The following is a 24,148-nucleotide window of genomic DNA, read 5'->3' on the forward strand; positions in this document are numbered from 1 at the left end:
GGGCCAAATAAGGTTATTTGGAAACTAATTGTCGTGGAATTAGTTTTCATCCTACAACCACGAAAACTGGGATTTTCTCCCTCCCCCAACTTTTACGGTTGTCTTATGAAATGTTCCACAAATTCATCTTACTCCCCAGATTTCACTGGAAAAAGTATTCAAGTACTACGGCCATGTCCAAATCAGGTAACAGAATTAAAGGACTTATCTTTTCCTAAGGAGTTAGAAACCATCACGTACCAAAATTGTTTCGCATACATCACGCCCAGTTTCTCCTTAAGGGAGATGGCACTGACAGCAACCAGGGCAGAGCAGAGCCTCTGTGGAGCGGTGCCAGGGCCCCGAAGGCGCCGGACGCGCGAGGCAGAGGCCGGCGGCGGCGCGGGGGACCCGGCACCCGCAACCACCCCCACCCCGGCTCGGCCGACGCGGGCTGCGGAGGACGCGGGCCGGCCCAGAGATGGTCTGGACCGAGGAGGCGCAGAGATGCTGCCGGCTCCAGGCGTCCGGCCTGTGCGCCCGCGCCCAGCACCCCCACTCTGTCCTCCGCGCAGCCGGGCCCAGGCTTCTCCTGGCCCCCGCGAAGCTCGCCGCGGTCGCGGGCCTCGAGAGGGCGGAGCTCGGCGCCCGGCCCCTTCCCGGCCAAGAGGCTGCACAATCCCCCAGCCGCTGCCGCTTACCGTGCGCCGCGGTCCCGCGAAGTCGCCCACCCCGAGATCTCCGCCGGGTCGGCCGAGCCCGGAGCGCGCTGCGGCGGCTTTGAGTGCGAGGCCAGGCCGCGCCTCCGCCGTCCCCTCCGCGCAGCGCCCGCGAGCCTCGGGCACCTTAAAGAGACAGGCCCGCCCGCCGCCCTCCTCCCGGCTCCTGGCTCCCAGCCCCAGCTCCCCTCTTCCCCTCCGCCCTCGCTGGGGTCCACAGCCGCCAGCTCCCGCCAGGAGGCGTCTCTCACTCCCGCGGCGCTCCTGTCAGCGCGCACGCCCCCATCTCGGCCCCGCCCACTCCCTCGCCCCTCCCACAGCCCCGCCCCCTCCTCGCCACCGGTTTCGCCCCTCCCTCGTGCCACGCCTCCACCGCGATCTCCCGCCCGCTGTCCCCCGGAGGCCACGCCCCCAGGCGCGCCCACCCTGGCTGCCCAGCGCGATTTCCCTTCGCGCTTCTCCGCACCGGGATCCCCAGTCCCTCAGGTTCCGACAGACCCTCCTGTCAGGCCCGTTCTCCGGGCCCCTCAGTTGCAGTGTTAAGATCAAAAGCGACTCACGATTAAAGCCTTGTGATGCGCCAGCCACTACGCTGAGGATATGCCGTGTAGTAAAATTCCTCAGCACTCCTCACAGCCGCCCTGTAAGGAAGCGGCCATGGCCGGGTTCTACGGATGCCAGGCCGAGCGGGGCGCTGAGTAGCCTAGCGCGTCGCCGAGGAGGGCTGGCATGTGAACCCTTGTCGTTTGCCGTCAGAGGTAGGATTTGTATAAAATTGAGTTTCCTAGATCTGCCTCAGACCTACCGAATACGGATCTCCGAGGATAAAGCTTTCGGAACTTCGTTCACCAATGCGTTAAAACTTGCCGGGCTGGCGCTGAGCTCGGCATCCGGACTCGAGAGGAGGGGGCGCCGCGGATCCGGGCGCGGAGGTCGCGCAGCCTAGGTAGAAGGTGCGCGGTTAGCACGTAGGTTAAAAACATTGAGAATGACACTCAGTTCTTTCCCACAACTCTGGGTTGTTTCTTTTTTTTTTTTTTTTTTTTTCTTTTGAGACAAGGTCTCACCAGGTTGGAGGGCAGTGACGACATCAGGGATCGCTGCAGCCTCCACCTCCCAGGCTCAAGCAATCCTCCCGCCTCAGCCTCCCGAGTAGCTGGGTCTACAGGCGTGCACCACCACGCCCGGCTAATATTTTATTTTTTTGTAGCCATGGGGTCTCGCTATGTTTCCCAAGCTGGTTTCAAATTTCGGGGTTCAAGCGATCCACTCACCACGGCCTCCTAAATCGTTGGGATGACAGGTGTGAACCATAGTGCCCGGCCAGAATTTGCTTTTTAAAGAAGATGCCAGGGTGATTAAGTTAGAGCGCACTAGACTAGACCGTCCGCGGGGCACCTTCCCTTGGAAATAATGACCTAGTGTCAAACCCTTATATAAGCTAGTAAGTCGTAAATACCTACCACCCCACTTTGTTGATTGGAAGGAAACAGAAAGAATGAAAACAGCTGATTGACTGAGGGGTGGATTGCATTACTGATACTAGCCCACTTTTGTACAATAAATATAGGTTTTAAAAATCATCCCTGAAAATTATCCTGGAGAAATGATTAAGGGTATACCCAAATTTAAGGATAAAATTCTTATTCTTGGCATTACATACTAGTTAAGTGAATTAGGAAACTTCCGATCAATGCACTAATTCAGCCATTAAAAAATGATACTGCAGATCAGAGGTTCTCAAACTTTTTGGTCTCGGAATCCCTTTACACTCTTGAAAATTATGGAGCATGCCAAAGAGGTTTTGTGTATGTGTGCTACATCTGTTAATACTTTCAAAATTAAAACAATTTTTACATATTCATTATTTCATTTAAAAATAAACCCATTATATGGTAACAAATATTTTATGAAAAGTAAGTATATATTTTAAAACAGTAGGAAGAACAGCGTGGTTTTACATTTTTGCTATTGCCTTTAATATCAAACTTAATAGCCACTGTTTTTATATCTGCTTCTGTATTCAAACTGTTGCAGTATCATGTATTATGTAGTCTCTACTTAGTATTATGTAGTCTCTCTAGTAGAGAGAATGAGGGAGAAAAAGTCAAATAATGCCTTAGAATTAAAATTAAAATAGTTTTGAGCTCACAACCCCCTGAAAATGTCTTAGAACCCCTCCCTAGCAGCCCCAGATCACACTATGACAACTAGAGTTGCAGACGAATATTGCAACTAGAGATATTCATGATACATAAAAAACGTTAAAGTACCGCATAGTGTTTGAATAATTAATTTTGTTGTTGTTTGTTTGTTTTTGAGACGAAGTCTTGTACTGTCACCAGGATGGGAGTGCAACGGCGTCATCTCGGCTCACTGCAACTTCCGCCTCCAGAGTTCATGAGATTCTTCTGCCTCAGCCTCCCCAGTAGCTGGGATTACAGGCGCACACCACCATGCCCGACTAATTTTTTTGTAGTTTTAGTAGAGACAGGGTTTCACTATGTTGGCCAGGCTGGTCTCAAACCCCTGACCTGGTGATCTGCCGGCCTTGGCCTCCCAAAGTGCTGGGATTACAGGCGCAAGCCACCGCGCCCGGACTAGAGTTATTTTTAAAGTGCTGGAAAGATAATGATGGTGTTAGTGATTATCTCAGTGAGCTGGAGTGTTGTCTGTTGTTAATGATGTTTTTTTCTTTTTGCTTGTCTGCATTTTCTGATGTCTTTGCCTGTATTAATTTGATAATAAGAAAAGTAATAGTTATTTTTAATTTAAATTAAAGATCCTCTTTGATAGGACCTGGAAGGTCAAATGGTAGTTGAGCCCTCAGGTGAATATCAAGTGGTTCTGGATCTCAAATGGTTGGCCATTTGGGAATCTGGGAGCCACGGGGGTCACTGCAGTGGCTATTTTATTTTACCAGAAGACTTTCTGATCGTTGCAAGTGAGTCTGACAACAACATGATAGACCTCCTTGTAGAGTTTAATGAAAAGGTCAAAGGATTCCCTCCCAACCCTCAGTCAGATACAGATGTGTCAGTGGGTGGAGTCTCTCAGCCAGCCACAGCTGCTCTAACAAATTACCTCATATTTAGTGGCTTAAAACAATACAAATTTGACAGGGCGAGGTGACTCACACCTGTAATCCCAGCACTTTGGGAAGCCGAGTCAGGAGGATACTTTGAACCCAGGAGTTCAAAACTAGCCAGGGCAACATGGCACAACTCCAACTCTACTAAAAAATATTTAAAGATTAGCCAGGCATGGTGGCATACACCAGCGGTTCCAGCTACTTGGGAGGCTGAGGTGGGAGGATCACTTGATCCTGGGAGGTTGAGGCTGCAGTGAGCTGTGGTCATACCATTGCACTCCAACTTGAGCATGGTAGTGAGACCTTGTCTCAAAAAATAAATAAAATAAAATAAAAGAGCACAAATTTATTACTTTACAGTTCTGGAGGCCAGGAATTCTAAAATCAGGGTGTCAGCAGGGCTGTGTTCCTTCTGGAAGCTCTAGGAGAGAGCCCATTGTCTTGCCTTTCTAGCTTCTAGAGGCCACCTGAAGTCCTTGGTTTGTGGTCCTTCCCTCCATTTCAAGGCCTGCAGCTTTAGCATCTTCATATCAATACCTCCCTCCTATTTTTCTCACTTTTTGTCTCAACTCTTCGACCACAATCACACTCCCTCTGCAATTCTGACCCTCCCATCTCCTCTTTACAATGCCTTGGGATTATGTCCAGCCCACTTGGATAATCCAGGATAATCTCCCTATCTCAAGATACTTGGCTTAAACACATTTCCAAAGGCCCTTTTGCCATGTAAGACAACATACTCACAGGTTAGGATACAGAAGTCTTTAGGGGTTGATGGGGCAGCATTATTCTGCCTACCATGGGGTTATAATAAGGACAATTGTAGTTTGTGAATTTCTGATCTAGAACTCACTTCTCAGGGCTGGTGGATTATACCTTCTCAATTCTAGGCCTTCCTTTGCCCCAGCTAATCCACCCCAGAGAACAAGGAATGAAAAGAGGTTGAAGCACAGGTTAAGTGCTCCTATTGGTCTGTATTCCCCACTTCTAAGCTCCACATTGTTGGTTCTGTGTGGCGGGAGGGCAAGCCCCAGCCCTAACCTGCAGGAGGTAGGATGAGGAGTCTGGGAAGGGAAGCTTTCCAGCATGAGGCCCTGCAGCCCAGTAGAGGCCTGAAAATCACTGTCTCCCCTGGGTGATCAGCTGACTGGCAGATTGGGATTTTGGTTTAGAATCCATATGCCCATTCTTATCTCTTTCCACTGGAGTGAGTCAACTGAGTGAGCTGATTTGGTTTTACAGATTTGGAATAAAGTGAGCTACACTTTCTCAGCCCCTCAGCCTGCTCTTGCGGGAGGGAAGACGTGCTGGGGGTAGGAGGGAAGACGTGCTGGGGGTTCTCTCCTGTATGAGGAGAAGCCTCCTCCTCTCCTCTGCTCTCCTCCCTCCTCCCTCCCTGCTTTGTTAGGGGAATTACTGCAAAGGGGTCAAAAGAATGAGGAAAGAAAAAGGAATTACTTCCAAAGACCTCTACACTCTTCCTGTTTTAAACAAGAAGAAATATAGGAATTATCAAGGATGTTTTGGTTTGTTTTATTTTGAATTCTGAAGTCCCTGTACTTCCCTCTACAATTAAGGAGTTGTTAATCCACCAGGCAAACGTAAGGTGCAGGGGCTTGGGAGCTGTAGGATTCTCAGGTGGAGCCTGGGAAAGGAAGCATGCAGGCCCCTCCATACTGCTCTTTCAGCAAAAGATATTTGCAAACAGTTATCAAGAGCTATTGAGATATTTACAAATGTTCTTAAAAACCTCTAAGGCTTTACAAAATCCAATATTTATACCTGGCTCATTGGTGCCTACCAAATTTGGTCCAAACACTACAGCTTATGTATTTAAAATATTTAGTAATTTTCATTTTAGCCCCCTCTCCCATTACAGAAGCAATATATGCTTGACTGGGGAAAATCCAAAAACTATGGAACTTCATAATGAGAACCCCATGCCATCAAATCCCCTAGATATTACTCCTAGCAAGAGTTTCAGGTATATCCCTGCTTTCTTTTTTTAGTTATGTATCTTAAGATGTATTTGCAAAAAGAAAAGAAAAAGAAATTATCTTAAGCACACTACACTGTAATTTGTTTTTTCCACTTAATATAGGCATACCTTGGAGATATTGTGGTTTCAGTTCCAGACCACTGCAATAAAGCAAATATTGCAATAAAGTGAGTCACATGAATTTTTCTGTGTCCCGGTGCATATAAAAGTTACGTTTACACAAGAATGTATTAAGTGTACAATAGCATTATGTTAAAAATGTACATACCTTAATTAAAATATACTTTACTGCTAAAAAAAATGCTAAAGATCATCTGAGCCTTCAGAGGATTGTAATTGTTTTGCTGGTGAAGGGTCTTGCTTGGATCTCGATGGCTGCTGACTGATCCAGGTGGTGGTTGCTGAAGGTTGGGGTGGCCGTGGCAATTTCTTAAAATAAAACAACAATGAAGTTTACTGTATTGAACAACTCTTCCTTATATGAAAGATTTCTCTGTAGCAAGCAATGCTATCGTATAGCATTTTACTCCAAAAGAACTTCTTCCAAAACGTTGAGAGCCAGTCCTCTCAAACCCTGCTGCTGTTTTATCATCTAAGTTTATCTGATATTCTAAATCCTTTGTTGTCATTTCAATAATGTCCTAAGCATCTTCACCAGGAGTAGATTCCATTTCAAAAAACTACTTTCTTTGCTCATCCATAAGCAGCAACTTGTTATCCATTTAAGTCTGATCATGAGATTGCAGGCTCCATGTTTTCAGGTTTCACTTATAATTCTTGTCCTTTTGCTATTTCTACCACATCTGTACTGAAGTCTTGAGCCTCTCACAGTCATCCATGAGGGTTGTACTCAACTTCTTCCAAACTCCTGTAAATGTTGATATTTTAACCTCCTCCCATGAGTCAAACATTTTTAATGGCATCTGGAATGGTGAATCCTTTCCAGGTTTTCATTTTACTTTGTCCAGACCCATCAGAGGAATCACTATGCATGGCAGTGATAGCCTTACTAAATGTATTTCTGAAATAATGACTTGAAAGTTGAAATGACTCCTTGATCCATGGGCTTCAGAATAGCTAGTGCATTAGCAGGCAGGAAAACATTAATCTCCTTGTACATCTCCATCAGAACTCTTGGATGGCCAGGTGCATTGTCAATAATCAGTAATATTTTGAAAGTACTCTTTTTTTTTTAGAATAGGTCTCAACAATGGGCTTAAAATACTCAGTAAACTATGCTATAAGCAAATGTGTGCTGTCATCCAGGCTTTGTTGTTGTTCCATTGTTAGAGCACAGCAGACTAGATTTAGTCTAATTCTTTTTTTATTATTATTTTAATTTTTTTGGAGATAGGTTCTCTCTCTGTCACCCAGGCTAGAGTGCAGTGGTGCACAATCTTGGTTCACTGCAGCCTCTAATTCCTGGTCTCAGGCAATCCTCCCTCCTCAACCTCCAGAGTAGCTCAGACTACAGGAACGTGCCACCAGGCCTGGTTAATTTTTTAATTTTTTGCAGAGATATGGTCCTGCTATATTGCTCAGACTGGTCTTGAACTCCTGGCCTCAGGTGATCCTCCTACTTTGGTCTCCCAAAGTGTTAGGATTACCGATGTGAGCCACTATGCCTGGCCTAAATTCAGCACAATTCTTAAGGACCCTAGAATTTCTGGAATGGTAAATGAGCATTGGCTTCATCTTAAAGTCACCAGCTGCAATCCCCTAATAAGAGAGTCAGCCTGTCCTTTGACATTCTGAAGCCAGGCATTGACTTCTATTCCTAGCTACTCCTAGATGGCAGCTTTTCCCAATAGAAGACTGTTTTGTCTACATTGAAAATCTGTTGTTTAGAGTAGCAGCCTTCATCAATGACCTTAGCTATGTCTTTGGAATAACTTGCTGCAGCTTCTGCATCAGCACTCGCTGTTTCACCTTGCACTTTTATGTTATGGAGACAGCTTCTTTCCTTAAACCTAATGAAGCAACCTCTGCCAGCATCAGACTTTTCTTCTGTAGCTTCCTCACCTCTCTCAGCCTTCATAGAATTAAAGAGAGTTAGGGCTTTGGTCTGGATTAGGCTTTGACTTAAGGGAATGCTGTGGCTGGTTTAATCTTCTGTCCAGACCACTCACACTTTTTCCATATTAGCAACAAGGCTACTTTGCTTTCTTATTGTTTGTGTCTTTACGAGAGTAGCACTTTTAATGTCCTCCAAGAACTTTTCCTTTGCACTCACAACTGGGCTATTTGTTGCAAGAGGCCAAGTGTTCAGACTATCTCAGCTTACAATGTTTCTCACTAAGCTTAATCATTTCTAGCTTTTGATTTAAAGTGAGATACTTGTAATTCTTCCTTTTTCTTTAACACTTGCAGGCCATTGTAGGGTTATTAACAGACCAATTTCAATATTGTTGTGTCTCAGGAAATAGCAAGGCCCGAGGAGAGGGAGGGAAATGGGGAATGCCGGTCAGTGAAGCAATCAAACACACAGTATTTATTAATCAAGTTCACATCTTATATGGGTGTGTTCATGGCACCTCAAAACAATTATAACATCAGAGATCACTGGTCATAGGTCATCTTAACAGATAAATAATACTGAAAAATTTGAAATATTGCAGGAATTACCAAAATGTGACCTAAAGACACAAAGTGAGCACAGGCTGTTGGAAAATGGCGCTGATAGGCTTCTTGACACAGGGTTACCACATACCTTCAATCTGTAACAAACATAACATCTGCAAAGTGCAATACAGCAAAGCTCAGTAAAAGAAGGTATGCCTGTAGATATGTAAGACATCTTTCCATACCAGTCTAGGTAGTTCTACATCATTCTTTTGGATATTACACAATTCCACTCCATTGGCCAAGCTGGTCTATTTTCACACTTCACACTTTTCCACTCTTATATTTCTTCACATTCTTCTTTTTGCTTGGGACAAGATTCTTTCTTTTTTCCGGCAACACAAATTCTACTTACTCTTTAAACCGTATTCAAAGATCCAATATCATCTTCCATGAGCCAACACAGTGCCTGGCACACAGCAAGTGCTCAATCCATGGTTACTGGATGTATCGGTTAAACAAAGGGCCCTCCCAGCTGAAGTCTCCAACAGCCTCTGAGCTGCTAAGCATGTATTTGCACTGGCCTTTCACTACTATTGTACATATGTTTTGTTTTTTTCAGCTAATTTGAGATGCTTCCTCAGAGCAGGAATTGTGTCATTCATGTGTCATGTCACTGTGCACAGGGATTGCTGAGGTACTTAGAGGATCCACAGAGACTAGGACTTGTGGTCTTCCCTGTATTAGCCAAGATGACAGCAGTAGTCCAGAGGTAGAGATAAAAGAATTCATGAAAAGAGAAGACTGCATAGGCAGAGTCAAGAGCTTAATAGGTACTTTAAGAGATTAGGAAAAACAGAAATCAGTGAAGCTGCAATAATTAGGAAGACTTCCTCAAGACTTATGCTTGAACTGAAGGGGAGATTGAACTTGAAGGGGCAGAGGGGAAGGAGACATTGGAGTGGAGGTGAAGGAGGGGTAATGATGGTAGGATGTTTGGCTAGGAGGACACCTGAGTTCCCTGCAGCAGGCCACCGGGACAACCATAGTCCCTGCTGGCAGAGCCACATTACTGTGCACAAGAGGGATCATTCAAGCGCCCAGTAGACTTAATGCTCATTGTGTGCGCATGATAAAGTTTACATATCATAAAATTTACCATTTTAACCATTTAAAAGTATACAATTCAGTGGCAATTTAGTGGTTCAATTTAATACGGCCACAATGTTAAGCAACCACCATCACTATCAAATTCCAGGATGTGCTTATCACCCCACAAGGAAACTCAGTACCTGTTGAACAGCACTCCCCATTCATTCCTCCTCCCCTATCCCTTGGCAACCACTAATCTGCTCTCTGTCTCTAGGAGTTTGCCTATTCTGGACATTTCGTGTAAATGGAATCATATAGTATGTGGTTTTTTGTGTCTGGCTTCTTAGCACAATATTTTCAAGATTCCTCCCTGTTGTAGCATTTATCAAAATGTCATGCCTTTTAATAGCTGAATAATATTCCAATGTTTTTATATACTACATTTTGTTTATCTACTTATCACTTCATGGACATTTGAGTTGTTTCTGCTTCTTGGCAATTGTGAATAGTAGTGTGCTGTGAATGCTCATTTACAAGTTTTTGTTTGAACACCTATTCGTTTTTTTTTTTTTTAACAGATCAAAGTGTATGTATTTATCATGTTGTACATGATAAATGTTTTGAAGTATATATACATTGTGGAGTAGTTAAATATAGCTAATTAGTGAATGCATTAACTACCTCACATAGCTATCATTTTTGTGGTGAGAATACTTAATACCCATCATCTTTGCATTTTTCAAGAATACAATGTATGATCATTAACTATACTCACACTGGATTTCTTGCCCTTATTCCTCCTACCTAACTGTAATTATATATCCTTTGACCAACACCTTTGACCATGATTCTAGTTCTCTACTTTTTATTTATTTATTTATTTATTTATTTATTTATTTATTTATTTACTTTGAGACAGTCTTGCTCTGTCACCCAGGCTGGAGTGCAATGGCATGATCTGAGCCCACTGCAATCTCTGCCTCCCAGGTTCAAGTGATTCTCCTGTCTTAGCCTTCCGAGTAGCTGGGACTACAGGCGTACGCCACCACGCCCAGCTAATTTTTGTGTTTTTAGTAGAGATGGGGTTTCACCATGTTGGCCAGGCTGGTCTGGAACTCCTGACCTCAGGTGATCCACCTGCCTCGGCCTCCCAAAGTGCTGGGATTACAGGCATGAGCCACTGCCCCTGGCCGCTCTAGTCTCTACTTTATGAAACCAACTTTTTAGATTCCACATATGATAAGATCATGTGGGATTTGTCTTTCTGGACCTGGTTTATTTCACTTAACATAAGGTCGTCCAGGTTCCTCCAAGTTGTTGCAAATGACAGGATTTAATTCTTTTTTGTGTCTGAATAGTATTCCATTGTGTATATATGTCACATTTTCTTTCTTTCTTTTTTTTTTTTTTAATTGAGACAGCATCTCACTGTGTCATACAGGCTGGAGTGCAGTGACACAATCATAGCTCACGGTGGCCTTGAACTCCTAGGTTCAAGTGATTCACCTTCCTCAGCCTCCTGAGTAGTGGGGACTACAGGTGCATGCCACCACGTGCAGCTAATTTTTGAAAATTTTTCGTAGAAACAGGGTCTCGAAGTGTTTCCTAGGCTGGTCTAAAACTCCTGGGCTCATGCAATCCTCCCGCCTAGGCCTCCCAAAGTGCTGGGATTGCAGCATGAACCACTGCACCAAGCCTCATTTTTATTTTTATTTTAATTTTTTTAGAGAGACGGTCCCACCCAGGCTGGAGTGTAGTGGCTGTTCACAGGCTTGATCATGGCTCACTGTAACCTCAAATTCCACACTAACAGGAGTGAGGCAATATCTCATTTTGGTTTTGATTTGCATTTCTTGAACACCTGTTTTTAGTTTCTTTGGGTGTATACCTAGGAGTAGGATTACTGAGTCACATGGNAAGGCTCCGGGTTCAACACCCGCCCTGGGGACTATGGGTGACCCTTTGTTTTTAAAATTTTTTTTTTTTTTTTTTTTTTTTTTTGAGACGGAGTCTCGCTGTGTCGCCCAGGCTGGAGTGCAGTGGCGCGATCTCGGCTCACTGCAAGCTCCGCCTCCTGGGTTCACGCCATTCTCCCGCCTCAGCCTCCGAGTAGCTGGGACTACAGGCGCCCGCCACCATGCCTGGCTAGTTTTTTGTATTTTTAGTAGAGACGGGGTTTCACAATGTTAGCCAGGATGGTCTTGATCTCCTGACCTCGTGATCCACCCGCCTCCGCCTCCCAAAGTGCTGGGATTACAGGCTTGAGCCACCGCGCCCAGCCAACATTTCTTTTTTTATGTTTTTTGTATTGTAGCTATCCTTGTGGGTGGATGTTTGTATCCTGCCTTATTCCATGAAGGATTGGAGAGGCTTACAGAAACTCATACAAAATTGAAAAGGCCAAGCAAGAAGGGGGCATAAGGTTAAGATTCTCTTAATAAGATCTTAAAAAGATTGAGGCACAAAGTGGCACGAAAATGATTCATCTAGATGAGTGTAACATATTAGTTCTAAGTATCCTAGCAGTAAAGGCAAAGATAGAAAGCACAACCTATTATGATATGAACAGTGTTTGTGGGATAAAACTAGAAGTATTACTTAATACTGATGTTTGAGAGGAATTTATCCCACAGGTTCCCATGAAAAAATGCATTGAATGATTCAAAATAAGTATATATTTGATCAATAGGTTGAAGATCTATTATATGCCAAGCACTGTGTGTCAGGCACTGTCTATTGCTAGTGTGTAATTCTGGACAAGTAACGTAGTATCTCCATGCCTCAGTGTCCTCATTTGTAAAATGGAGAGAATAATAGTATCTACTTATTTTGATTGTTTTGAGGATTAAATAAGATAATGTCAAGTATCTGGCATACAGTAGGCTCTCAAGAAATGTCAGCTGCTGCCACGGTAATGATGATGTTGGTCATGATGATAAAGAAGATGCTACCCGAACTTTGGAGCTTACATTTCAGTGTGCATTTGGGGAGGAGGGAGACAGATGATAAACAGATAGACAACTAAGTCTATAATTAAAAAATAGGATGAGCTCTTTGAAGGAAGTTAACAGCATGCCAAGAGAGAGAATAATAGGGAGAGCCTCACTTAGATAGAGTGATAAGGAAGGTATCTGTGTGGAGACGACATGGAAGCAAGAGCCAGGGAGAGTTCCAGGCAGAGGGAACAGCATGGATTAAGTCTCTAAGATGAGAAAGAAGAAATGAGGTTAAAAAGATAGACAGGAGGCGCCAGATCGTGCAGGCTCTGGAAGCCCTGGGAAAGATTCTAAGTGCAACGTGAAACTGCCGAAGGTTTTAAAGCGGGAAGTGGCATGTGTACATTGATGTTCTTAAAAGATTGACCCTGGCCGGGCGCGGTGGCTCAAGCCTGTAATCCCAGCACTTTGGGAGGCCGAGACGGGCGGATCATGAGGTCAGGAGATCCAGACCATCCTGGCTAACACAGTGAAACCCCGTCTCTACTAAAAAATACAAAAAACTAGCCGGGTGAGGTGGCGGGCGCCTGTAGTCCCAGCTACTCGGGAGGCTGAGGCAGGAGAATGGCGTAGACCCGGGAGGCGGAGCTTGCAGTGAGCTGAGATCCGGCCACTGCACTCCAGCCCAGGCGACAGCACGAGACTCCGTCTCAAAAAAAAAAAAAAAAAAAAAAGATTGACCCTGGCCATGATGTGGAAACTAGATTTAAAGTAGGTGAGGGTGGAGCAAGGAGACCAGTGAGGCTGTTGAGACAAGGACGGTTTCAGCTGGAGTGATGGCTGTGGAGATGGACAGATATGATGTATATTTTGGAGTAGAAATGAGACTAGGTAACAGACCAGAAGCAGGAGGGTGTAAAGGAGAGAAAGAGGACGGTTTGAGGATGACTCCTAGGTTTCTGGGTTGAACTGTTGGTGGTGCCATTGAGTGAACTGAGGAAGAAGGGGAAAAGAGCAGGTTTCAGAGAGGAAATCAAGAGGCTGGGTCATGGAAGTTTGAGATGTTCGTTAGGCATCCACATGGAAGTGTCAATTAGGTTGCCACATATGGCGTTTGGCACTCGGAGGAGAGATTTGGGCTGGTGACTTAAATTTAGGGATGCCTACATCCCTAAATTTTCAGTGTCAGTGACACTGAAAGCCCTGGAAATGGGTGAGCTCCCCAAGTGAAAGAGTTATATAAAGAGAGAAGACAAGACGACTAAGCCTTGAGGAAGTCTCACATGTAAAGATTTGGAAGTGGTCAGAGAAGTAGGAGAAAACCAACTCTTGCTCCCCTACGTGGCGTAGGATATGCTATCCTTAGCACCAGGCTTGAAATAGGAAAGCATTCTTGAATAGAGAGGGGGTACAATACAGAGACATTTAGCTTTTCTATGAGGCACCAAAACAATGTGGCTCAATTTACTCAATTCTCTGCACTTGAGTTGTCCCCTTTCTAAAGGTCAGTTTCTTAGCTCATTGCAAGTTAATTATTTTTTTAAAAGCCTAGGTCTACTTGGGGGGAAAAAATGAAAAAGGCAATGGAATGAATATAAGCTGGTGCAAAGCAATGGAGACAACTGCTTGGATTCACCTTTTGCTTTTGTCGCAAGTGTTATGTGGTGGCCCTCTTTCTCCACACATGGAGCAGACTCTAGGATCTGCAGTTACTGTATGATGAGCCCTTCTGAGTATTTTGCTTGGTAAGTGCACACATGTCATGTCCCTGATTACAGCAATGTGATGTTGGACATTTTATCACCAAGAAAAGTGGGCGTGATTGTCTGGCTCCAATTCAAATGCTGGCATTTGCCAACTAACAATAGTTTCACCTGAAATTCATTTAACAGGGAAAAGAAGGAATGGCTTTGATGAGATTCCAAGTACAGTACAAACACCAGGCTGACCTGCAGGTTGGGCACAGCAGGGTCAGAAGCAGCAGGGGAGCCTTGCTGGGCTCCCCACTCTCATCTGAACAACAACATAACAGCAGGACCTTTCACATAGAGTTCCCAATCATGTGAGAACTGTAAGAGCCACGCAGTCTAGTCCTACCTCCTCGTGGGGCAGCTGAGGAAGGGGAAGCCTGGGAAACTGGGGGTTGCCCAGGGATGTGGGGGTATTTTGTAGTCAAAACTCTAAGACAGTAGTGGGGATCAGGCCCTGAGTGTTGACATATTCATGGAGCAACAGCCATGTGTCCAGCACAGGGTGAGGCACTAAAGATATGTCAAACTTAAATAATGAGATTTAGAAAACATTAGTAACTATATAGTTTATTTGAGCACAAACCTTGAGAACAGCCACCCAGGGAAATAGACTCCAAATGAATGGGATCAGCATCCCAAAGTGGAGAAGTTAAAATTTCACTTATGTAGGCAGAGACAAAGAAGTTTTAGCTGGATTATGATATTTTCCATATGAGACTAGTGCATACATCATAACTATTTGATTGATTACAGATTGCTACACTCCAAGGAAGTTTACTTTATTATTTGATGAGGAGGGACAATGGTCTGAGGGGATCTTATCTCTGATGCCATTTAGTCTTCATAATTATTTACAGGAAAAAAGGGCGGAAGTTGCAGCTGCATGCCACGTGACTCAGGCTGCATGGCCACATTCCTCTCAAGGCTCAGAATAATCTAAAGTTCCAACAGCTTTAAGTTTGAATTATTAATTGCACAGATACAAAGAGGAGCAAGACCAAGAAGAGATAGAGAGCTGTAAACAAATAGCCATGAACAAATAACGAATGAAAGAATGTGACCAAGTTTTCCAACAAAGGTGTGAACACAGTGCTATGGAAAACAAGAGGCCAGCTGGCTCTAACTTTGTTTTTAAATCTAAATCAGAGTCAGACTGATAATTGCCATTTTTTACTACAAATTGAGGATATAGTGTTATAATCAGTGCTTCGGGCTGAGACGGAATGATAGTTAATGCTCTCAAACCTGTAATGGCCTTGTTTTCTTTATATTTCTAAGCCTGAGTCACTGTATAGATCAGAATAAAAATGTGATGATGTTATATCCCATACTGGGAACCTGACCATTCATGGATAATAGAACCTGGTGCCTGGCACAGAATAGGTGCTCAAGTATTTTAATTAATATCTCTACAAGGCCGGGCGCGGTGGCTCAAGCCTGTAATCCCAGCACTTTGGGAGGCCGAGACGGGCGGATCACGAGGTCAGGAGATCGAGACCATCCTGGCTAACATAGTGAAACCCCGTCTCTACTAAAAAAAATACAAAAAACTAGCCGGGCGAGGTGGCGGGCGCCTGTAGTCCCAGCTACTTGGGAGGCTGAGGCAGGAGGATGGCATAAACCTGGGAGGCAGAGCTTGCAGTGAGCTGAGATCTGGCCACTGCACTCCAGCCTGGGCGACAGAGCGAGACTCCATCTCAAAAAAAAAAAAAAAATTAAAAAAAAAAAAATCTCTACAAATAGATACATTAACACTGCTCAGACTTGGAAAATAATTTAAGCTCATAAAAAAACAAACAGTGGTAATGGAGCTGATGATAAATACATCTGTAGCATTTTAACTTAAGTTAGATATAAATACTGTCTGCCCAGGTAACATGTAGTCCTCTTTCTTTATCTTTCAAAATCATCTCAGAAAATTTCCTTGTGCATATGTCTCATATTCCAGTTACTATTGCTACATGACAAATTACCCCAAAACTCAGTGGGCTACAACAACAACAACAATCATTTTTCTTCTCTCATGTGTTTTGTGGGTCAGGAATTCAGGAAGGGCTTGGCTTGGTGGTTTTCTTCTCAGCATCTCTCATGCAGGTGCTGGTGGACAGAGGCTGGAGCTGGAAGGGGGAGGGCAGGTGTGCAGTTGCAGCAGCTGGGGATAGGCTGGGCGTTGTTCTTGCTTCATGTAGTCTTGGGTCCTCTCAGGTGGTGGCTTGGATCATCTCCTTGGGCTTCCTGCCAATATGGTGGCTTCAGGGCAGTTGTTCTGCTTTTATGGCAGCTCAGGACTCACGAGTGTCCCAGAAGAACCAGTTAGGAGCTTTTTTTTTTTTTTTTTTTAAGACGGAGTCTCACTCTATTGCCCAGGCTGGAGTGCAGTGGTACGATCTTGGCTTACTGCAACCTTTGCTTCCTGAGTTCAAGCCATTCTCCTGCTTCAGCCACCCGAGTACCTGGGATTACAGGCATGCACCACCATGCCCGACTAATTTTTGTATTTTTAGCAGAGGTGGGGTTTCACCATGTTGCCCAGCTGGTCTTGAACCCCTGACCTCAGGCAGTCTGCCCACTTCGGCCTCGCAAAGTGCTGGGATTACAGGTGTGAACCACTGCGCCCAGCCTGAGCTGTGTTACCTTTTATGACCTAACATTGGAAGTCACAGAGTACCACTTCTGTTGTCCCAACCTCACCCAGATGAAAGGAGTGTCACTGTAAGAAGAGTATGTGGAATGGAATTTATTGTCATGGCCAACTCTGGAAAATACAATCTATCACATCCCACAAAACCCCAAGATTCTTATAATGGTTCCTTTTTATTTGTTTTTGTTTTCATTAACTCAGCTTAGAGATAACTTAAAACTTGCCTTTGCAGTTGTCTGCTCTGAGTCTGGTCTGCCAGATAAGATAGCAATAATGAATCAGTGTGTCTCAAAAACGCGTCAGTAGTTCATAGTTTCAAGAGACCTGATTAGATGTTGCTTGAAAAAAGTTAGAAAAATGAGGGATTGAATAGGTTTCTTTTTTATAGAACTTTTCAGAGCTCTTAATTTACTAATGAACCTTTTATTATAGATCATCTGTGGAGCACTTGCAGGACTAGAGTTCCAGCAACACTGGCCACTAATTATTTTGGATGCTTTGCTGGATTCAACTATAATCTAACAATAAGTTTCTTTATGTATCAGGGTGGAAAGTTTCTGTGTCAGGTATGTGTATTTCTAATTAAAATCAAATATTGTTACATAGGCTTTGCACCTGGCGAGGTAACATTGAGACTAGATAATCTCTACACTGGAATCCATCTGGAAGACCACTCAGTAACTCATCACTAGCGGGACATGTGGTGCAAGCCTGGAGTCCCAGTTACCCAGAGGCTGAGGTGGGAATATCGCTTGAGACCAGGAGTTCGAGGCTGCAGTGAGCTGTGATTGTACCACTGCACTCCAGCCTGGGTGACAGTGCAAGACCTCACCTCTTAAAAAAAAAAAAAAAAACAAAACTCAAAAAACCTCATCATTGAGCACCTATAATGTGCCAGCAACTGTACTCAGTGGTGGTGATTCAAGGGCGAAAAACCAGGGACAAGACCCTTGAGCAGTCACCATCTGATCAGTTAACTGGGAAAGATGAATTAATGCCCTTCCCCAAGATTCTTCTCTGATCCACAAATTCAATTACCAATTTATTTGTTCACTGCTCTTAAACTTAAATATTTTTTAGTAGGTAATAAAGATATACTAATGTAAACACTCTTAAAAAGAAAAAATACAAAAAGAAGGAAAAGGAAAGTCTATTCAAAATAAAGTATTCCAGATATCTGACATTGCCGCATTGCTGTATCATTCATTAACATTCACACACAAAAAAAATGAGTACCTTCCATGTGTGTGCAGGCACTGAAGATTTCACATTAAACCAAAACTTCTGTTCTCATGGCACCTACCTACTAGCAGATCCAAGCCATGGTAGTTGTTTAAGAGCCTTCAGCTCTTTTCTGCTCTGTTGTCAAAGGCTTCTAAAATTGGGTCCCCTCCTCCTCAGTTCTTCCTGACCTCTGACAGGGATCCTGTGCTTCGGTCAGGCTCCAATCCCAACCACCACCAACAATGAAATCACAAGAAGACACCTAGGCTATTATTCTTAACCTGTTTGCCAGTTTCAATTTGTTAACCCCCTCTGGATTAGGCATTATTGTCTTTGGTCTTGAGTTTTGTCTGCCTCTATGTGGAGTGTCTATTTTTGCTCACTGAATTTTTACTCATTAAACTTTACTGGTGCTATGCTTGCTAACTTATTTCAGATAATTAGAGCTTTTGGATGCTTTCTCTAGGACAAACTCTTCCTTTCCCCATCCTCAGTCTTCCATGCTATTAATGTACAAAATCAGATGATTTAAACAGAAATCATCTTGAACTCTAGAATGGCCTGGTCCCCTTAGGGAAAAGCCATGGCATCCAACACTGCCCCTCAGTAGTGATGGCAAGGCTCTATGGGCAGTTGTTTAACCATCATCCCCAGGTGCCCTCACCCACAGCCAGCCTGCTGGAAGGACTATTTCCCATTCAATAATGACAGAGCTAGGAGGGAGGCCATGACTAATAAAGACATATAAGATGTTACTGCAGTGCAGCACACCAACATGGCACAAGTATACATATGTAACAAACCTGCACGTTATGCACATGTACCCTAGAACTTAAAGTGTAATAATAATAATAAATAAATAAATTTAAAAAAAAACTTATTTGATGCAAAAAAAAAAAAGATGTTACTGCAAATTCCTTTTTCTATCCATATGAATTATAAACTAACTAAAGACTATTGACAAATATTAGCAATTACGTTGAAAGAAGAAGGTGGTTGTCAAAAATAAAAACCATTGTTATGTTTTATAAATGTTATTGAAATCTACGGGAAATACATTAATGTGGTGGTTTTAAAATTGGAAGAGTTGAAAAATGTAGGCAGTGGTGTAACCACAAACATAATCATGATATTTCCCTCCCTCCAGAGTTTCCTTTTGTTCCTTCTCCCAATCTCTGTTTCCTGTCAACTAATTATCTGCTTTCTATCACTGTAATATTGCTTGTTCTAGGAAATTATATGAATGGAATTTTCTATTATGTGGTCTTTTGTGTCTGACTTCTTTCACCAATTATACTGACTTTGAGATTTATCCATGTTGTTGCATGTATCAGTAATTCATTCATTTTCATTGCTAAGTGGTATTGTATGAATACAATTTATCCGTTCATCAGTTGATGGATGTTTGGGTTCATTCCAATTTTGAACTATTATAAATAAAGTTGCTATAAATAATATGCAAGTCCTTATGTTAACTTAAGTTTTCTTTTCTTCTGGGTAAATTTTGTGGAGTAGAAATGCTGGGTCATATGGTAAGTATATGTTTAACATTGGAAGAAACTGTCAAGGAATTTCCAAAGTGACTGTACCATTTGACATTTTATCAGCAATGTATGAGCGTTCCAGTCGCTCCACACTCTCACTGACAGTTGGTATTTTCAGTCTTCTTAATTTTAGCCATTCTAGTGGGTGTGTAGTGGTGTGTCATTGTGATTTTAATTTGCATTTCCCTAATGACCAGTGATGTTGAGCTTTTTTAAATGTGCTTATTTGCCATTTATACATCTTTTTAGGTAAAGTATGTTCAAATTTTGGCCCATTTATTGGTTTTTGTAGTTACAAGAATTTATGTATTCTGGAATCAAGTATTTTATCAGATACATGTTTTACAAATGTTTTCTCCCAGTATGTGGCTTATATTTTTATTTTCTTAACAGTGTCTCTGAAGAACATATGTTTTTAATTTTAATGAAGACCAATCTGCTAATTTTTTTTCTTTTACAGTTTGTGCTTTTCCTATCCTACTTAAGGAAACTTTGTCTCACTTAATGTCACTAAGATTTTCTCCTGTTTTCGGCTGGGCGTGGTGGCTCACTCCTGTAATCCCAGCACTTTGGGAGGCTGAGGTGGGCGGATCACCTGAGGTCAGGAGTTCGAGACCAGCCTGAGAAACATAGAGAAACCCCATCTCTACTAAAAATACAAAATTAGCCAGGCATAGTGGTGCATTCCTATAATCCCAGCTACTTGGGAGGCTGAGGCAGGAGAATCACTTGAATCTGGCGGGGCGGAGGTTGCAGTGAGCCAAGATTGCACCGTTGCACTCCAGTCTGGGTAACAAGAGTGAAACTCTACCTCAAAAAAGTAAAAATAAACAAGATTTTCCCCTCTTTTCTTTTCCTTCTTCCTTCCTTCCTTCCTTCCCTCCTTCCTCCTCTTCCTCCCCTTCCTCTCCTTCCTCCCCTTCCTCCCCTTCCTCTCCTTCTTCTCCTTCCTCTCCTTCCTTCCTTCCTCTTTCTTTCCCCCTTTCTTTTCTTTCCTTCCTTTCCTCCCTCCCTCCCTCCCTCTCTCTCTCTCCTTCCTTCCTTCCTTCCTCCCTCCCTCCCTCCCTGTCTCTCTCTTTCTCTCTTTCTCTCCCTCTCTCTCTTTCTCTCTTTCTTTCTTTCTTTCATCTCACTCTGTGTCCCAGGCTGGAGTGTAATGGCCACAATCTCAGCTCACTGCAACCTCTACCTCCCAGGTTCAAGCAATTCTTGTGCCTCAGCCTCCTGAGTAGCTGGGATTATAGGTGCATGCCACCATGACTGGCTAGTTTTTATATTTTTAGTAGGGACAGAATTTCACAACATTGGCCTGGCTGGTGTCAAACTCCTGAGCTCAAGCGATCCACCCTCCTTGGCCTCCCAAAATGCTGAGATTACAGGCATGAGCCACCATTCCCGGCTGTTTCCTGTTTTCCTTGAGAAGCATTATTCTTTCAACCCTTACATTGATGTCTTGATCCATTTTAGGTTATGTCTTGTATGTGGTGTAAAGTAAGGGTAAAGGTTTATATTTTTGCAAATGGCTGTTCACTTGTTCCAGGACCATTTACTGAAAGCACTATCCTTCCCCACATTGAATTTCCTTGGCACTTTTGTTGCAAATCAATTGCCTCTACATATGTGGGTCCATTTCTGCATTTCTAGTCAGTTCCCCTAATATATGTGCCTATATTTATGCCACTACCATACTCTTGATTACTGTAGTTTTTATAGGAAGTCCCAAAATTAGGTAGTATAAATACTCCAACTTTACCCTTTTTCAAAAATTTTAGGGTATTCTAGATTATTTGCATTTTCATATAAATTTTAGAATCACCTTGTCAAAATCTACAAAAAAAAAAACCCTGCTGGGATATTGATTTGATTTGTGTACAGACAACTTTCTGTATTGATTGGAATTGTACAGACAACTTATGATTGACATGTTAACAATATTGAGTCTTTCAATCCATAAGTATAGTATCTTTTTTTTTTTTTTTGAGATAGGGTCTCGCTGTGTCACCCAGGCTGGAGTGCAGTGGCGCAATCCTCAGCTCACTGCAACCTCCGCCTCCCAGGTTCAAGTGATTCTCCTGCCTCGGCCTCCCAAGTAGCTAGGACAACAGGCATGCGCCACCACACCCAGATCATATTTTGCATTTTTAGTAGAGAGGGGGTTTCACCATATTGGCCAGGCTGGTCTTGAACTCCTGACCTTGTGATCCGCCCACCTCGGCCTCCGAAAGTGCTGGGATTACAGGCGAGTATAGTATATCTTTCCCTTTATTTCAAAATTTCTCTCAGCACTATTTTTTGGGTTTCAGGATATAGAACTTGCACAATTTTCTTGAGTTTATTTCATATTCTTTTTTATTATTTTATTTTAATTTCCAGGGTACATGTGCAGGATGTGCAGGTTTGTTACACAGGTAAACATGTGCCACGGTGGTTTGCTGCACTGATCAACCCATCACCTATGTATTTTGCCCACTATGCATTAGCTATTTTTCCTGATGCTCTCCACACCTCTGCCCTCCTCCAGCAGGCCCCAGTGTGTGTTGTTCCCCTCACTGTGTCCATGTGTTCTCATTGTTTAGCTCCCACTTATAAGTGAGAACATGCAGTATTTGGTTTTCTTTTTTTTTTTTTTTTTTTGAGACGGAGTCTTACTCTGTCGCCCAGGCTGGAGTACAGTGGTGAAATCACAGCTCACTGCAGCCTCAACCTCCTGGGATCAAGCAATTCTCCCACCTCAGCCTCTTGAGTACCTGTAACTATCAGCATACACTACCAAGTCCAGTTAATTTTTGTATTTTTGTAGAGACAGGGTTTTTCCATGTTGCCCAGGCTGGTTCTGAACTCCTGGGTTCAAGCAATCTACCTTGAGCCCACCTGCCTTGGCCTCCCAAAGTGCTGGGACTATAGGCATGAGCCACTGCGCCAGACCCAGGGTGTTGTTTTAATCTGATAATTTATAGTAATTTGTTATTAGGAATTTTTGCTTGTTCGTTTTTGTTTAGAGTCTTGCTGTATTGCCCAGTCTGGTCTCAAATTTCTGACTTCAAGCAATCCTCCCACCTCAGCCTTCCAAGTAGCTAGAATTACAGGCTCATGCCACTATGCCCAGTTTATTAGTAATTTGATACGTAGTAATTTGATACTAGTGTAGCAGCAATAGAAATCTAATACAAAAAGCCTTTCAGAACTTTGAAGACTTTCCACTAGAGGCCACAGAGCATAGTTATGATCACACGCTCTGGAGCCAGACTGCCTGAGTTTGAATCTAGCTCAGCCACTTTTTACCTGGCTAATGTGTACTCTTAAGCAAGCTATTTAACCCCTCTGTGCCTCAGTTTCTTCAACTGTAAAATGGGCATGATAAGAGTACTCCTATCCCATAGGTTTGTTGTAAGGATAAAATAAGTTAATAAAGTGCTTATAATAGTGCTGATGGATGTAACAGCAACCATATATATATAGATAGATATGCTTGCTATTTTTCCTTTTCCTTTTCCTTTTCCTTTTTCTTTCCTTTCTTTCTTTCTTTTTTTTTTTTTTTTTTTTTGAGATGGAGTCTCACTCTGTCTCCCAGGCTGGAGTGCAGTTGTGCAATCTCAGCTCACTGCAACCTCCGCTTCCCAGGTTCAAGTGATTCTCCTGCCTCAGCCTCCCAAGTAGCTAGGATTACAGATGTGTGCCACCATGCCCGGATAATTTTTGTATTTTTAGTAGAGACAGGGTTTCACCATGTTGGCCAAGCTGTCTTGAACTCCCAACCTCAGGTGATCTGCCCGCCTTGGCCTCCCAAAGTGCTGGAATTACAGGCATGAGCCACTGTGCCCGACTCACTTGCTATTATTATTCCATTGCCTTTTAGCATCCTGTTTTAGTTGAGAAGTCGATGAGCTGATTTGATGCTCATTCTTTGTAGTTTATCTGCTCTTTCTCCCCAGATGCTTTTAGAATTTTCTTTTTCTTTTTAAGGTTTAGAAAAGTCTCCAGGATGAGCCTAGTTAGGTATATGTCTTTGCATTATTTCCATTTGTCATTAAGCCCCATAGACCTGAACACTCAGATCTTTATAAAGCTAATAATTATTGTGTGTGTGTGTGTGTGTATGTGTGTGTGTTTGACAAAGAATCTCGTTCTGTCACCGAGGTTGGAGTGCAGTGGTGTGATCACAGCTCACTGCAGCCTCGACCTCCTGGGCTGAAGCAATTCTCCCGCCTCAGCCTCCTGAGTAGGTGGGAATACAGGTGTGCACCACCATACTCATCTAATTTTTAAAATTTTTTGGTAGAGACAGGGTTTTGCCACATCGCTCACGCTGGTCTTGAACTCCTGGGCTCAAGCGATCCACCCGCCTCAGCCTCCCAAGGTACTGAGATTACAGGCGTGAGTCACCATGGCCAGCCATTTATCTCCTTAAAAAAAAAAAATTATCCCCTCTCTGTTTCTATGCACAGTCTCTATAATGACTACTCTATTTATAATGGAACTCCTGGTTCACTTATTTATGTTTTCTTTCTTTCTTTCTTTCTTTTTTTTTTTTTGAGATGGAGTTTCGCTCTTGTTGCCCAGGCTGAAGTGTAGTGGTGTGATCTCGGCTCACTGCAACCTCCACCTCCCGG

At 43.3% G+C, this 24,148-nt stretch overlaps 1 protein-coding gene across 1 annotated transcript in view; it reads right to left on the bottom strand.

The window, feature by feature from the left end:
- TWSG1 (twisted gastrulation BMP signaling modulator 1) overlaps positions 1-871 on the bottom strand; it is a 66,117-nt gene extending 65,246 nt beyond the window's left edge. Inside the window, exon 1 of the mRNA XM_025365460.1 lies at positions 681-871. The gene's annotated coding sequence lies outside the window, so the exon portion shown is untranslated. The remainder of the gene's footprint in view (positions 1-680) is intronic.
- Positions 872-24,148: the final 23,277 nt, after the last annotated feature.

Source organism: Theropithecus gelada, chromosome 18, assembly GCF_003255815.1.
Source record: "Theropithecus gelada isolate Dixy chromosome 18, Tgel_1.0, whole genome shotgun sequence".
Classification (NCBI taxonomy): domain Eukaryota; kingdom Metazoa; phylum Chordata; class Mammalia; order Primates; family Cercopithecidae; genus Theropithecus; species Theropithecus gelada.